Source organism: Medicago truncatula, chromosome 3 (genome assembly GCF_003473485.1).
Source record: "Medicago truncatula cultivar Jemalong A17 chromosome 3, MtrunA17r5.0-ANR, whole genome shotgun sequence".
Taxonomy (NCBI): Eukaryota; Viridiplantae; Streptophyta; class Magnoliopsida; order Fabales; family Fabaceae; genus Medicago; species Medicago truncatula.
In genome coordinates, this window is record NC_053044.1 from 34,723,566 (window position 1) to 34,741,085 (window position 17,520).

The window sequence follows — 17,520 nt, forward strand, 5'->3', positions numbered from 1 at the left end:
AATGAGGGACTAAAAGTGAAGATGGAAAATTTTGGGAGGACAAAAAGTTGAAGGAAAATTTTAGAGGGACTAAAACGAAAAGTTGGTATATTTATAGGGACCAAAAACATATTTAACCATATAATTTAAGACAATTTTTTTTTCTTTTTAAAACGACATATAATTTAAGACGGAGGAAGTAAATAGAAAGTAAAAACATAGTCAAGTTATTATTACACAAAAACAAAAACAAAAGGGTGTACATATAAGTAAAAAATAATACTAATATTTAGAATTAGGGTTCCACTAGTGGGCCGAGGCCCAAAAAATACAAAAGCACGGGAAGGAAAGCTCATAAATTGGAGACATGCTCTCTTTTTTCCATTCGAAGTTTATATGATTCTTCTTCAATGGTAGGAAACGTGTGTACCCGCAATTTCTCGCGATTCGAAGGTGATGCAGTGATTTGTTGGTGGTTTCATTGGTCTCGTTGCTGGGTTCTTTTTCCTTCAGTGGTACTTTTTTCCTCAATGGTACTTTTCTATCTCTATCTTGATGTTTAGGTTTTAATTGTTGAACATTTTTACCGTGGAATTTTCATAAACCCTGTACAATTGGTACGTGTTGAGAATTTTGTTGTTAGGCTAGCATAGCCATTATCTCATTCAATCTTCTGCTATTACAACAACAACCCTGTACAATTTTGTAAATCAAAATTTAAATTGTTAGGGTTTATGAAATGCTGCAAGATCTTTTTTCCACAATATATGAGCCTAAATTTTGAAACGGTTTAGGGTGCCTGAGGACTTTAAAGCATTTCGGTGACGATTCAATTTCCACCGTTGAGGTAATTATTAGATGTGCTTATCATATGGTATTATATCATTCTGTGTGAATTTGAGAGTAACTAATTGTTGGGGTTTGGTTTTTTTTGTCAATTTAGGGATTATTCTGCTAACTGTGGAATTGGATCCGGTGGAGTTCGACGTGGTTGGGATGCGAAAGAGATAGAGGATTCTCTGCTTCTTCGTTTGGATATGCCTGGACTTGGTAAGGAAGATGTGAACATATCTGTTGAACAGAATACCCTTATCTTTAATTCTGCTTTTGGTTGTTTTGCTAGACATAATATTCCAAACGTGGATGCTAAATTGATTCCTGAAACTTGAAAATGAGTTCTTTCCTGGAATTTTGCTTTTATCTTCAATTCTGTTTTGGTTGTTTAACTCTGTGATTTAAATCATAAAAGAACAACACATTTCAAATATTTCTCAAATGCCTTTTATTGTTAACTTGAATATTTTGATGATTTGCTGCTAATTTTTGATAGTTAAGTGAAATTAAAAGCACGACAAATACAAAACATCCCACATCATACCATTATTAAGCAAGTGGGTACTAGAGAGTTCGGAGGAGTTGATGCCCTACGACACTGTGTACATATGATTGTTATAATTGGCATTCACACTAGAGAGTTTGGAGGAGTTGATGCCCTACGACACTGTGTACATATGACACACTAGAGAGTTCGGAGGAGTTGATGCCCTACGACACTGTGTACATATGATTGTTATAATTGGCATTCACTAATTTAAGTTTGGCTTTGATTTAACATAACTGTTTAAATTTTGATTTGGATTTGGTTTGTGAGGAGTTCAGTTAAATTGTGTTAATTGAAATGTTTTAGAATATATTTGCTTCATATTTTCAGGTTTCATGGTTGATGTTGGTTTTTATTTTTCAGTAGTGTCATTATTTAATATAAATAAGGTAATGTGTGTTAGTATGAACAGAAATAACCAACGGTGATTTAAATTGTTTTTGGCGCCGATAATGCCATTGCTGCAGAATTTTATCTTGACAGGTTCATGTTGGTTTTGTAGCGATTGCAAATTTGTGTGAAAGCATATATATGTAAGTCATGCTCAGAAGTACTTTCTCTGCCGAAGTAATCTCAATCGCTGTCGCCGTAGATCCAGTCTTTTTGATATCACCACCGACAGGGTAATTTCTCCGGCAATCTCTTTATAGAAACAGTAAAAAACTTTTTGCCCAAATGTGTATTCAATTAGTTACTAATCAATAGAGTAGTATTATGATATTGCAAAACTGAGATTTAATTTTCTCTGTTATTTATTGGTTTTCTAATTTTGATTGAATCAAGTTTTTTTTTTTTTTTTTTGTGGAAATCCTTTGGTAGTTGTAAAGAAATCTAACAACTAGAATGGAGAGTGATATAAGATTATAAGGTTTATGTTTGTTCTCTATTTAGGGCTACTTTTTATTAGCAATTGTAAGAAATGTTAATGTTAGAACAAATCTGTTTCATTTGAAAAGTATGAGGATTTGATTTAAAAAATTAAGATTATGAAGACTAAAATCACACGATACTTAAGCTAAAGGACAAAAATACAATTAAGGCTTTCAGTTAATTGTGTGCTTTGTCCATTCAGGTTTGTATGGTGCAACCAAAAACAGAAATGGATCTCCAATTTCAGTCAACAAATATGAGCAATACTTAAGTGCAGTTGCATTTGCTGTTACTACTTTTGGAACGGTTGCTTTGATGAGTGGATTCTTCCTTAAACCTGTTGCTACACTTGATGATTATCTTGCTAACGTTGTGCCTCTATTTGGTGGTTTCTTATCTATTCTTGGAGTTTCTGAGGTAAGTTATATGTTCAGTTTTCCACCAAACATTAAATTTTTTTCTAGACTATAAAGCATTAAAACAGCTGAGGTTTGTTAAGTTTAAAATGTTTTGTGTTTGTATTATTTTCATTGTTCTGATAGCCACGTGGGTAATAGCCGCTCGATACGGTGTTAAACTCAGCCCTTTGTTCCTGGTGCCATCTAATGCACTTTACTTTTCTGATACATACTTCTATAGTAAAAAAGAATGGGAAATGAAACTACACTAGCCATTATCTCATTCAATCTTCTGCTATAACAACAACAACCCTGTACAATTTTGTAAATCAAAATTTAAATTGTTAGGGTTTATGAAATGCTCCAAGATCTTTTTTCCACAATATATGAGCCTAAATTTTGAAACGGTTTAGGGTGCCTGAGGACTTTAAAGAATTCATAATTCGATGATATCTTTTATGAGTTGAATGGAATTCATTACTGTGATTATTTGTCTATGTGAGTTCAAATCAATTTTCTTAATTTGAAAAGGGGATGATATTATCCTAAAACCAATGATAGGAAATGATGAATATTATTTTTGCTCTTTAATATTTTGTAAATGTTGGGATGCCTCGGTGATTTTATGATCTTGAGTGCAATTCTATACTTTGAATTGTCACTCATATATGATATATGAGCCTAAACTTTGAAACTATTATGATGCCTCGATGACCCGAAAGGAATTGACGGATATTATTTGTCCCATATGTTGGCAAGTGTTGGGATGCCTCAATGATTTTATGATCTTGAGTGCAATTCTATACTATGAATTGTCACTCATATATGATATATAAGCTTAAATTTTGAAACTATTATGATGCCTCGATGACCCGAAAGGAATTGACGGATATTATTTGTCCCATTTTTGCAAGTGTTGGGATGCCTCAATGTTTTTATGATCTTGAGTGCAATTCTATACTATTAATTGTCACCCATATATGATATATGAGCCTAAATTTTGAAACTATTATGATGCCTCGATGACACGAAAGGAATTGACAGATATTATTTGTCCCATATGTTGCCAGTGTTGGGATACCTCAATGATTTTTTGATCTAGAGTGCAATTCTATACTATGAATTGTCACTCATATATGATATATGAGTCTAAATTTTAAAACTATTATGATGCCTCGATGACCCGAAAGAAATTGACGGATATTATTTGTCCCATATATTGTCAGTGTTGGGATGCCTCAATGATTTTATGATCTTGAGTGCAATTCTATACTATGAATTGTCACTCATATATGATATATGAGCCTAAATTTTGAAACTATTATGATGCCTCGATGACCCGAAAGGAATTGACGGATATTATTTGTCCTGTCAGTGTTGGGATGACTCAATGATTTTATGATCTTGAGTGCAATTCTATACTATGAATTGTCACTCATATATATGATATATGAACTTAAATTTTGAAACTATTATGATGCCTCGATGACCCAAAAGGAATTGACGGATATTATTTGTCCCATATGTTGCTAGTGTTGGGATGACTCAATGATTTTATGATCTAGAGTGCAATTCTATACTATGAATTGTCACTCATATATGATATATGAGCCTAAATTTTGAAACTATTATGATGCCTCGATGACCCGAAAGAAATTGACGGATATTATTTGTCCCATATGTTGCTAGTGTTGGGATGCCTTAATGATTTTATGATCTTGAGTGCAATTCTATACTATGAATTGTCACTCATAAAAGATATACGAGTCTAAATTTTGAAACTATTATGATGCCTCGATGACACGAAAGGAATTGACGGATATTATTTGTCCCATATGTTGGCAAGTGTTGGGATGCCTCAATGATTTTATGATCTTGAGTGCAATTCTATACTATGAATTGTCACTCATAATATATATCAGCCTAAATTTTGAAACTATTATGATGCCTCGATGACACGAAAGGAATTGACGGATATTATTTGTCCCATATGTCGGCAAGTGTTGGGATGCCTCAATGATTTTATGATCTAGAGTGCAATTATATACTATGAATTGTCACTCATATATGATATATGAGCCTAAATTTTGAAACTATTATGATGCCTCGATGACCCGTAAGGAATTGACGGATATTATTTGTCCCATATGTTGCCAGTGTTGGGATGCCTCAATGATTTTATGATCTTGAGTGCAATTCTATACTATGAATTGTCACTCATATATGATATATGAGCCTAAATTTTGAAACTATTATGATGCCTTGATGAACCGAAAGGAATTGACGGATATTATTTGTCCCATATGTTGCCAGTGTTGGGATGCCTCAATGATTTTATGAAATTTTGAAACTATTATGATGCCTCGATGACCTGAAAGGAATTGACGGATATTATTTGTTTCATATGTTGCTAGTGTGTTGTGATGCCTCAGTGATTTTATGATCTTGAGTGCAATTCTATAATATGAATTGTGACTCATATATGATATATGAGCCTAAATTTTAAACTATCATGATGCCTCGATGACCCGAAAGGAATTGACGGATATTATTTGTACCATATGTTGCAAGTGTTGGGATGCCTCGGTGATTTTATGATATTGATTGCAATTCTATAATATGAATTGTCACTCATATATGATATATGAGCTTAAATTTTGAAACTATTATGATGTCTCGATGACCTGAAAGGAATTGACGGATATTATTTGCCCCGTATGTTGCAAGTGTTGGGATGCCTCAGTGATTTTATGATCTTGAGTGCAATTCTATAATATGAATTGTGACTCATATATGATATATGAGCCTAGATTTTGAAACTATTATGATGCCTCGATGACTCGAAAGGAATTGATGGATGTTATTTGTCCGATATGTTGCAAGTGTTGGGATGCCTCAATGATTTTATGATCTTGAGTGCAATTCTATACCATGAATCGTCACTCATATATGATATATGAGCCTAAATTTTGAAACTATTATGATGCCTCGATGACCCGAAAGAAATTGACGGATATTATTTGTCCCATATGTTGCAACTGTTGGGATGCCTCAATGATTTTATGATCTAGAGTGCAATTCTATACTATGAATTGTCACTCATATATGATATATGAGCCTAAATTTTGAAACGATTATGATGCCTCGATGACCCGAAAGGAATTGACGGATTTTATTTGTCCCATATGTTGCAAGTGTTGGGATGCCTCAATGATTTTATGATCTAGAGTGCAATTCTATACTATGAATTGTCACTCATATATGATATATGAGCCTAAATTTTGAAACTATTATGATGCCTCGATGACCCGAAAGGAATTGACGGATTTTATTTGTCCCATATGTTGCAAGTGTTGGGATGGCTCAATGATTTTATGATCTAGAGTGCAATTCTATACTATGAATTGTCACTCATATATGATATATGAGCCTAAATTTTGAAACTATTATGATGCCTCGATGACCTGAAAGGAATTGACGGATATTATTTGTCCCATATGTTGCCAGTGTTGGGATGCCTCAATGATTTTATGATCTAGAGTGCAATTCTATACTATGAATTGTCACTCATATATGATATATGAGCCTAAATTTTGAAACTATTATGATGCCTCGATGACCCGAAAGGAATTGACGTATTTTATTTGTCCCATATGTTGCAAGTGTTGGGATGCCTCAATGATTTTATGATCTAGAGTGCAATTCTCTACTATGAATTGTCACTCATATATGATATATGAGCCTAAATTTTGAAACTATTATGATGCCTCGATGACCCGAAAGGAATTGACGGATATTATTTGTCCCATATGTTGCAAGTGTTGGGATGGCTCAATGATTTTATGATCTAGAGTGCAATTCTATACTATGAATTGTCACTCATATATGATATATGAGCCTAAATTTTGAAACTATTATGATGCCTCAATGACCCGAAAGGAATTGACGGATATTATTTGTCCCATATGTTGCTAGTGTTGGGATGCCTCAATGATTTTATGATCTTGAGTGGAATTCTATACTATGAATTGTCACTCATATATGATATATGAGCCTAAATTTTGAAACTATTATGATGCCTCGATGATCCGAAAGGAATTGACGGATATTATTTGTCCCATATGTTGCAAGTGTTCGGATGCCTCAATGATTTTACGATATAGAGTGTAATTCTATACTATGAATTGTCACTCATATATGATATATGAGCCTAAATTTTGAAACTATTATGATGCCTCGATGACCCGAAAGGAATTGACAGATATTATTTGTCTCATATGTTGCAAGTGTTTTGATGCGGATTACCCTAACGCAGACATTATGCCTCAATGCCTTAAATGTAATATTGATATGAATTTTTATTCATTCATAATGCCTCGATAACCCAAAGGAATTAATGGATATGGTTAAAAACTGTTGCAAGTGTTTGTAAACCTTGATGACCCTAACAGAAATATCACGAAATGCAAAAAAAAAGTGTTTCACTCTTATTATTCTCTGAAACGGTTTCTAATTCCCTCATTAAACCCATTGGTTATTGAAATTAAACCCATTAATTATTGAAAATCTTCCCAATACACCTACTATCAATAATTAGGGAAATTTTCCAATACACCCATAAAGAACCTTACCAATGCAATTTTCATATTCATAGCACTCAACTCCCTCTCTCAAAGATGATTTTATGTGTGATGTGCTACTGTTTTCAATTTTAGAGTTGTTTTAATGTGCTACTCTTAATGAATATGAATGTTATTTGAAGTTTTTTTCTATTAAATTGTGTTGCTTCATATGCATATGTATGAATTTATATGGAATATATATGAATTTTTAAATTTGGTAGGATCTTACGATCCGTGTTATGATCCCCCAATTCACGATCGCGTGGGTCCTATCCGATCTTACTTAGGATCTCGAGTTTGTCTACCTTGGCTCTTATGACTATGAAAGCAATTCTAAATTGTAAACTGCCACAATGAGATGGAATATAGGATGATGACCCTAAAGGAATGAAACTGTAGAAATTTATAGTCGGATGCTTAGAAGAATCTAAAAGATTCATAATGTAAAAGATGGATGATATCATTTACGACTTGAATAAATTTCTTAAATTTGAATTGCCCCTGTGTGTTGAAATCTTTTTTTCCTAATCCGATAAAGGGATGATATATCCCCAAGTCTGATGGTAGGAATGCATGAATTTTATTTTTATTCTTAAATTTTATAAGTGTCGGGCTGCCTGATTGATTTTATAGAGAACCACATTATGCACACTTTATTATTCACAATGTAAAAGCTTGATGGTTACTTAAATGCAAAATGAGTGTGAATTTTATTCACAATATAGGAGATGATATCTATTAGGCTTTTGTGATTCTGAATGCAATTCTAGACTATGAATTGTCATCCAAAGATGAAATATGAGCCTTAATTTTGAAACTATTGGGATAGCTTGATTACCCGAAAGGAATTGACGGATGTTATTTGTTCCATAAATGTTGCAAGTGTTTGGATGCCTCGATGACCCTAAAGAAAACATTATGAACACTTAACTCAAAATTATGATTGCAATTCTAGACTATGAATTGTCATCCAAAGACGAAATATGAGCCTTAACTTTGAAACTATTGAGATACCTCAATGAATCGAAATGAATTGACGGATATTATTTGTTCCATAAATGTTAAGTGTTTGGATGCCTCGATGACCCTATAGGAAATATTATGAACACTTTACTCATAGCATAAAAATCGATGACCCTAATACGATACTGATATGAATCTTTATTCATAATATAAGGGATGGATCCACTGTTCTTTTATGACCCTGAATGCAGTTATAGACTGTGAATTGCCACTATGATATGGAATTTAGGATGCCTTGATGATCCTAAATGAATCAATGGATATTATATGTTCCATAAATGTTGCAAGTGTTTGGATGCCTCGATGACCCTAAACGAAACACTATGAACAATTCATTCATACTGTAAAAGTTGTATGAAGCCTTAAATGTGATATGGTATGAATTTTTATTCATAATATAAAAGATGGATTCGTTGTGCATTTATGACTATGAAAACAATTCTAAATTGTAAACTGCCACAATGAGATGGAATATAGGATGCCTCGATGACCCAAATTGGATATTGTTTGTTCCATAAATTTTGAAGTGTTGGGATGCCTCATTTGACCCTAAAAGGAAGATTATGAACACTTTAATCATAATTTAAAGTTTAACAACGTGTTACATGTGACATTGATATGAATTTGTGTTCATATTATAAACGTTTGTATTCGTTGTACCTTGAATTCATGTTTCGACCGTGAATTGTCATTGAATGCTATATGGTACGCCTCAATGATCCAAAAAGATGTATGAATTTTGTATGCTCCATGCATTTACTATTGTGTTTTTTTTTTCCGTAATATAAAGGTTTGTACTCATTTTGCTTTTATGACCTTGAATTCACTTTTAGATTATGATTTGCCACTTTGCTATATGGGCTGCCTCAATACTTCTCTGTTTTCATTTTCGAACGTTATGATGTGTTTTAAAGAAGATGAAACACACATTGTTTGGTCCTTTCATCTTCTTTAGAACACGCAATATAAAAAATTTCTATACTCTATCTTGTTTTTCAGGTTTTAATTCTTGAATTTTTTCAGTGGAATTAGTAGTACTGGAATGATTCAGCAAACTATGATTTTCTATGAAGAATCTTTTGGCACCGATGACAACTTATTCGTTAGCTAAGGTAATGAGATGGAATATAGAATGACAACCCTAAAGGAATGAAACTGTAGAAATTTATAGTCGGATGCTTAGAAGAATCTAAAAGATTCATAATGCAAAAGATGGAGGATATCATTTACGACTTGAATGAAATTCTTAAATTTGAATTGCCCCTGTGATGAAATCTTTTTTTCCTAATCTGATAAAGGGATGATATATCCCCAAGTCTGATGGTAGGAATGCATGAATTTTTTTTTTTATTCTTAAATTTTACAAGTGTTGGGCTGCCTGACTGATTTTATAGAGAACCACATTATGCATGTAAAAGCTTGATGGTGACTTAAATGCAAAATGAGTGTGAATTTTATTCACAATATAAGAGATGATATCTATTAGGCTTCTGTGGTTCTGAATGCAATTCTAGTCTATAAATTGTCATCCAAAGATGAAATATGAGCCTTAATTTTGAAACTATTGAGATAGCTCGATGACCGAAAAGGAATTGACGGATGTTATTTGTTCCATAAATGTTTCAAGTGTTTGGATGCCTCGATGACCCAAAAGGAAATATTTTGAACACTTTATTCATAGCGTAAAATTCGATGACCCTACTACGATACTGATATGAATATTTATTCAAAATATAAGGGATGGATCCACTCTGCTTTTATGACCCCGAATGCAATTCCAAATTGTAAAATGACCTGAAAGGAATATGAATCATGGATATTTTTTGTTTCATAAATTTTGAAGTGTATGAACACTTTATTCATAGCCATAACCGCATTCTCACAAGATCAATGGGCAGTTATGGCTAGAATGCGGTTCATGAAAAATGGTAAGCCAAGGTCTTCACATCTCAAATCTTCTATCTGGCTGGGTCTTAGGCCTCTTCTGAATGACATTTTTCAACATGCCACTTGGACTGTTGGTAATGGAGAGTCCATTTACTTTTGGACTGATAGATGGTTGGCTATGCCTATAGTGGATATTTGGCAGATCCCTGTTCACCTTCACAAAGTCTTGACAGTGAAAGTTGCTGATTTAGTGATAGAGGACAGTGGCAAATTCCTGATTATTTCCTGCATAAGGATGTCTCTTAAGTCCAGCAAATATATGGTATCACTCTGCCTATTGACTTGCTGATACTCTCAATTGGAACAATTTTATTGATGGGAATTTGACCAATAAATTAGCTTTTGATCATTTGAAAGGGACTTTTCAGAGATTTCCGTGGTGCACAACTATTTGGAATAGTATACCCCCCTTCCAGATCTTTTATTCTTTGGAGATTTGCTCACAATAAGTTGCCCACTGATGATAATTTGCGTAAAAGTGGGTGTTGCATTGTCTCTATCTGTTGTTTCTGTCACAATCAAGCGGTATCTTGTCATCATATTTTCTTATCTTGCCCTGTTACTATGGTGTTGTGGGATTGGCTTAGCTCTGGTACTGGTCAGCAGATTGATACGTGGTTGGCTCTAATCACTAGCTGTCTGAGTACGAGTAGCTCTCTGTTGCGGAAAGTGATGCTGTTTGCAGTCCTGCATACCATTTGGATAATTTGGATTGAAAGAAACAACATAACCTTTTAGGACAAACACACAAGCATAGATAGCATGAAACACTGTGTTCTGACAGATATTCATCTGAGTTTTTCTCTGAACTTGATGATGGGAACATCCTCTATGGCTAAGTTTAAAGTTACTCTATTTTTCAACATCCCTCTCAGGTCTAGCAGGCTCGTTTCTGCCACTGAGGTACGATTGCTTCCTCCTGCTGCTGGAAGAATAAAAGTGAATATTGATGGTTCCTCGTTTGGGCCTGTGCCCAGTGGGGCAATTGGTGGGGTTTTCCGAAATGATGAGTCACTTTTGGGTGGATTTACCCAGAATACAGGCCATGCTTCAGCTCAAGAGGCTGAGCTTTGTGCAGCCATGTTTGCGATTGAGAAAGCTGCGGAACTAAATAGGAAATAGTTGTGGATAGAGAGTGATTCTCTGACGGTGGTTAGGTGTTTTGATAGCAGATCTGTGGTCCCTTGAAGATTGAAGACAAGATGGCAAAACTGCATGGTTTTGGTTCGGAAGTTAGGTGGTATTTGTACCCACATTCACAGGGAAGGCAACCTGGTTGCAGACGCCTTAGCTCAAAATGGGCAGAGTTTGGCATTATCTACTTCTCAATGGTGGAGTGAACCTCCCTATTTTCTTCTATCTCTTTTGTATCATGATAGTCTAGGTGTGCCTCATTATAGTACAATCAGATGATGCATTGACTTAGTAATAGGGTTCTGGCCCCCTCCAGCTTGGTTTTTTGATATTTTGCTCTGCTTGATAAAAAAAAAGATTGTGATTTGCCACTGTGCTATATGGATTGCTTCAATACTTCTCTGTTTTCGTCTTAGAAAGTTATGATGTGTTTTAAAGAAGATGAAACACGCAGCCTTTTATCTTTAAAACACGCATCATTCAGGAAACATTACGAATACTTCACTCATTATGTAAAAATTGGATGATGCCTGAAATGTAATATTAATGTGAATTTCTTTATTCATTATATAAGGGATGGATCCATTGTGTGCTTTTATGGATAAATCATGGATGTTATTTGTTCCATGAATTTTTAATTGTTTGGATGTCTCATTTGACCCTAAAAGGAAGTTATGAACACTTTAATCATAATTTAAAGTTTGATATTCATAATATAAAGCTTCATATTAGTTATGCTTTAATGACCTTGAATTCACTTTTAGACTGTGAATTGCCACTGTGGAATATGAGATGCCTCAATGATCCAAAAAGATTATGTATATTATTTGCTCCATGAATTTACTGTTGTGCGTTTATGATCCTGAATGATGCTCTCTACTGTGAATGTGAATTACCACTCGAAGATGGAATATGAGTTTAAATTTTGTAACTATTTGGATGCCTTGTAACTCAGAAAGGAATCAATTAAATTTATTCCAGAATTTGAAGTGCGCCTATTTTTTCTGCATTGTGACTGTTGCTTTTAGGTCTTTTGGTTGTTATGCTGTAATATTGCTATCTTTGGATGACAAAATTATGCATTACGTGTAGAATTAAGGCATGCTTTTGTTGGTATCAGAGACTTAAGATTTGTCTTTATTTTTCTGTAGCAACATGTTTTTGTTGGTATGTAATGTGTAATTGAAATATTTCAAACTTTGAAACTGATAATACTAATTTTCTCATATCTAAAAAGTGTAATAAAAATAAAATCTTTTGATAAGGCTGGAAAATATAGAAAAACTTGTTTTTGTGGGCTTTCTTTCTTTGTGCATCTTTTTGGAGTGAGTCTTTAAAATGTGGCTTGGGATTTTGACCGTCCTCAGAGAGATCTGAGCACCTTTGATTGAGAGAAGATTGTGTTGGAGTCAAATTGGAAAATCCTTAACACTAAAACAAGAAGATTTATGTATGCATTAAACCAGTAGCTTGAGAACCCTTTGAGCTGTTTGGGGATAAATTAAGTGTCGAATCTGACATAGGTGGTTCTATTTTGTCAGAAATTGTGATGTATATCAGTATGTCTGCAGGTCTTAGATCAGCAGAAAGTCTGTCCTATTGTTTACTTGCTGAGCTTGTTCTTTGCTGCGGATGGACACCGGTTTCTGATGACTTAAATGTGATATGGATGTGAATTTGTATTCACGATGCAAGAGATGATATCTATATTCTATAGTGCTTTTACTACGCTTAATCAAATTCAACTTGAATTGCCACTCGGAGATGAAATATGATCCTAAATTTTGCGTCTCTCCAGATGCCTTGGTGACCCGTAATGAATCAATGGATATTACTTGTTACATGAATTTTGTAAGTGTTGGGATGTCTTGATGACCCTAAACAAAACATTAATCTAACTTCACTCATAATGTAAAAGCTATATACTGCCTTAAATGTGTCGAAGCGAAATTTTATTCATTATGTAAGGGATGGTACTCGTTTCACCAAGACTTTGAATGCAATTCTAGTCTGTTCTTATTGAGCCTACAAGTCGGACTACCAGCATAGAATGAGGGGCTTTATAGTTTTATTGACTAGCCATCTAATGTTAGTCTTGATGGATAAATTATACTCTCAGCTTTTGGAGCCGAGGTATATTTGACATACCCTGTCGTAGTTGATGAAGTTCTTCAAAAGCCATAAGAGATAATAGTAAAAACATTTTATAGCTATATGCTGCAACAATTTTTGAAATCTTGCAATTTGGAGGTATTTTCATTATTAATAATAATATAGTAGAACATGAAAAGAACCTGCATGTTAGGACCCAATATGATGTATTTAAGTAGAACATTCCTATTACATAGATACCGTTCTAATTACGTAAACACCTTGTATTGGGTCCTAACACTGCAACGACTAAGTCTCATGAAGTGCTGGTTTGTCATTTCAAACGTGTTTTAATATACTTGGAGAAGTGTGCCTCTTAGATTCCATGTGAATAAGTAGTGACTGGATTGTAGTTTGGTCATATATTGAACCTTTTGAGCATCGCTTTTGTTATTGCCAAAAAATATATTTCAGTTGTTGTGTTGACAGATTGCAGATCAAGGAAGTCTGTTAACCTTCACAAGTATGTCATTTAAAGCTTATTCTTCAATGTCACATTTTGAATTTTTCCATTTCTTCGATGTTGTTGCCTATTATTAGATAAATATATATGAAAAGCAATTCAGACCTTCCTTGATTCAACTTCATATAAACACCATGATCCAAAAAACACCTTGCAATGTCAAGTTGAGTTAGGAATGTGTAAATTTTTTTATTCCATGCTTTTTAGCTTGCTTCAACCCATAGAAAAGAGAAATAGTTTTGCTTTATATAAAAGGGTGGGTTAAATGTTGGGGTGACGGTATAAATGTCAGGGTGTAGGGTATAATTTTCTGATAATGATTTATAGTCCGGTAGTAAGAGAGGGCAGGCCCGTGTTTCCTTTAGAAGATTGCTCTATGCATCATGTGGATTGTTGCCGCCTCTGAGATAAGTTGATCGGAAGTCACGCTCTATCCAAAAATGTCCATCAGGTCGTATCTTCCGATATGTTTTGAGTGACCGTGAGTGGCGATTCAATATATATAAAAAAAAAACTTCTATCATTTTCCTACAACAATTCTACACATCTTTTCATCTTTTAAAATCTGTTCACCCCTCTACTTATAACATTGGAGGTTCAACCCATTGCAGCATTAAAACATTTTTCTTCACATACCCAAACCCCTTTGTTCATTAAAAATGAATGCACCGCATTCAAAATCCATAAAGAGAAGGAAAGAAAAGAGGGAAACAAAAATTACACGCTTGGTTCATTTCCTCAACACAATGCATGTTCACAAATCTTTGTTTCTGTTCTCTACATGTCAAATGACAATCCATTCATAACCAAAATGAGAAGACTCGAATAAAAAACAGTTAACGCAAGTAAACAATGTTATTATAATAGTTCATAATGCTATTGTTGCAGGTTGCATAAAAATATGCGAGATATTTATGTTTGGTACCTGTGTTTATAAAATTTATAATGATCACAGGTTTGTCTACAAATCCTCAATCATGTTCCTTAATTACGTGCTAAGTCTAAAAGCAAACATATGAGAAAGCTACCGACCATACTGGCAAGGAAGAATTTCAAGAGAAAGCAGCGTAGACTTCGAATTTCAGCCGGGGAAAGACCAGTTGGTGGTGGTCTGAAGGTATTATTAGCTTCATGCCACTCTTCTTTCATTTCAACTTTAACTATATCAGCTACATTATTAGCAATGGATCCACAGATTTCACAAGTTCTGTAAATTTTAATAACAAAAATTTAAACACATGTAATCCAATTAGAAGTATTAACTTGTATACCAACAACTTGTGCTTTTCAGAAAATCATAGATTGAGATACAAAACAACTTATACATCAAAGATCTAAATCGATGATCCTAACCAACATTTTTCACTTTTCCTACCTTTAGACTTTACCAATCAAACACTCACAAAATATCTGATTAAAATCATGCTTCAAACCATATTTATCATGAATTCACATGCTAATGATCTTGTGCCGTATTTTGCTTGCTTCCAAGAGGGAAACATTTCGAGAGCTTACGAAGGAAAAATCATAAAAGGGATATATCAAACATGATTGTGCATGAAAATTCCTCTATTGAATATTCACCCCCTACTCCGGTTACGTACGTAGACAAATGCTTCGACCTTAGGTTTTGTTTGAATATTTTAAATGCTTTTTCAAAATGAACAACATAACGGAATGGAACAAAATGATAGGATGCATTCCTCCCTACACTTATTTTATCTTTTTTTGTGACGCTAAAGCTCATTTTGTAGAGAAAAAAAATGTGCATGGACCTAAAAACTATATACTATACTAAGCATATCATCTTTATTTAGATGCTTTTGCAGTAACATATCTCAATTTAGTATTTTGTTACGTAAAAGACAATGTAGCCACCTAAACCATCCAATTAGAGAATATTCAGAATATATCACCCGAGTGACTTTTTTTTTTTTTTCGAAAAAAATTCGTTAAACCAAGATCAATATAGTTTGACAAAACACACCTCAGAAACAATGAACTTACTTGTTACCCTTGATCCTGAACCATTCTTCAGCACATAGTTTATGAGCAGTAGACATGTCATCTTTACAGGAACATCCTAGTTCAATGGGAGTCCAAGATTCATGTTGGTCATCATCTTGGTTTTCCATATCCATGCTGAGTTGGCAAATCCTACAATCTCTCTTCACATCATCATCAACAACAACAACCACACTCTCCAGATCCAAATCCACACAACATTCAGACACAGAGGACACTCTTCCTTTCTCATCTCCCGTAGAGTTTCGGGGAGAAGCATTTTGAATGTTGTCGACGTCAACAACGTGAGACTTGTCTTGTTGTCTTCCGGTAATGAAATATCCGATGATACCTGAGTTGAGAATCTTCATGTCATGGTTTTGGTTGGTAGGAAGAGATCATTTGTAATACACATCAAGGTTTGTTGAAAGAATAAGAAAAATGTGCAGTTTTTTATGCAGATTCAAGCAAAGAGTGATGTGAAGTGTGTAATGCAGTTTTAGAGATCAAGACGTTAATTCTAGTTAATTGGTAGCTTGTTTTTCTCCTCTATCACATCTATATTTGGAGATAGGTTGGGCTGAGCTCGTCTTTAAGATGTCGACTCTGACCTATTCAAAAAAAAATTTAAGGAAAAGTTTTACATGTTACTTGTCGTAAACTTATTTTTTTCGTCCGATCAGTCACACCTTATTGAAAACCCGATATGTCTTGTAAACTAACTTAAGGCCAATTTCATATTAATCTCTTTAAATATGTAATGTGATTCATATTTAAATAGGCTAACGAGCTAATAAGTTAATGATTTTAAATTATTGGTCATATACCATGTTTGATCGTTTAACAGAATTCTCAAATTAGTCCTTTAAGTTTTAAATATATCCTTTTAGTTTGACAAAATTCTCAAGTTAGTCTTTAAGTTTCAAAAGTTTCAAATAAGTCCTATTAGTTGATAAACTATTTTACTGTTACTCCTGCTGTCAGTTATTAATTAATTGATGCTGATGTAGCCGTTAAGTTGTTGACTTGGATCAAAACGTTGTCTTTTAAAAGTTCCATGGTGTCAAAATATTACGTTTAATGGTTACAAATGATCATTCTAGCACTGTAAATGTCGTTTAATAGTGCTAGAAAGACATTTGTTGTTGTAAATAGCTGCCTTTCTAGCACTATAATTGATCATTTGTGACAATTAAACGTAGTGTTTTAACATCTTGAAGCTTTTAAAAGGCAGCATTTTGATCAAAGTCAACAACTTAACAACTATATCAGCATCAGTTAAACGGAGACTGACAACAGGGGTAATAGTGAAATAATTTATCAACTAAAATGACATATTTGAAACTTTTGAAACTTAAAGCACTAACTTGGGAATTCTGTCCAACTAAAAGGACCTAATTGAAACTTTCGAAACTTAAAGGACTAACTTGGAAATTCTGTCAAATTAAAAGGACCAAAAGTGATATTTGGCCTAAATTATTTTTTGTATTTAACCTAATATTTTGAGTGTATGACTCTACATTACAATTTATTTCAATTCTACTCTAT

General features: G+C 33.8%; 1 long non-coding RNA gene across 2 annotated transcripts; it reads left to right on the top strand.

The window, feature by feature from the left end:
• Positions 1-308: 308 nt before the first annotated feature.
• Positions 309-16,500, top strand: LOC25489360 (uncharacterized). 2 transcript variants are annotated; one of them, XR_003010366.2, is made up of 7 exons: positions 309-512; positions 774-826; positions 923-1,029; positions 1,863-1,983; positions 2,433-13,968; positions 14,924-15,085; positions 16,045-16,500. It is a non-coding gene; the product is annotated as an uncharacterized lncRNA (long non-coding RNA). The 2 variants fall into 2 exon arrangements; XR_005645178.1 differs by lacking the exon at positions 774-826.
• Positions 16,501-17,520: the final 1,020 nt, after the last annotated feature.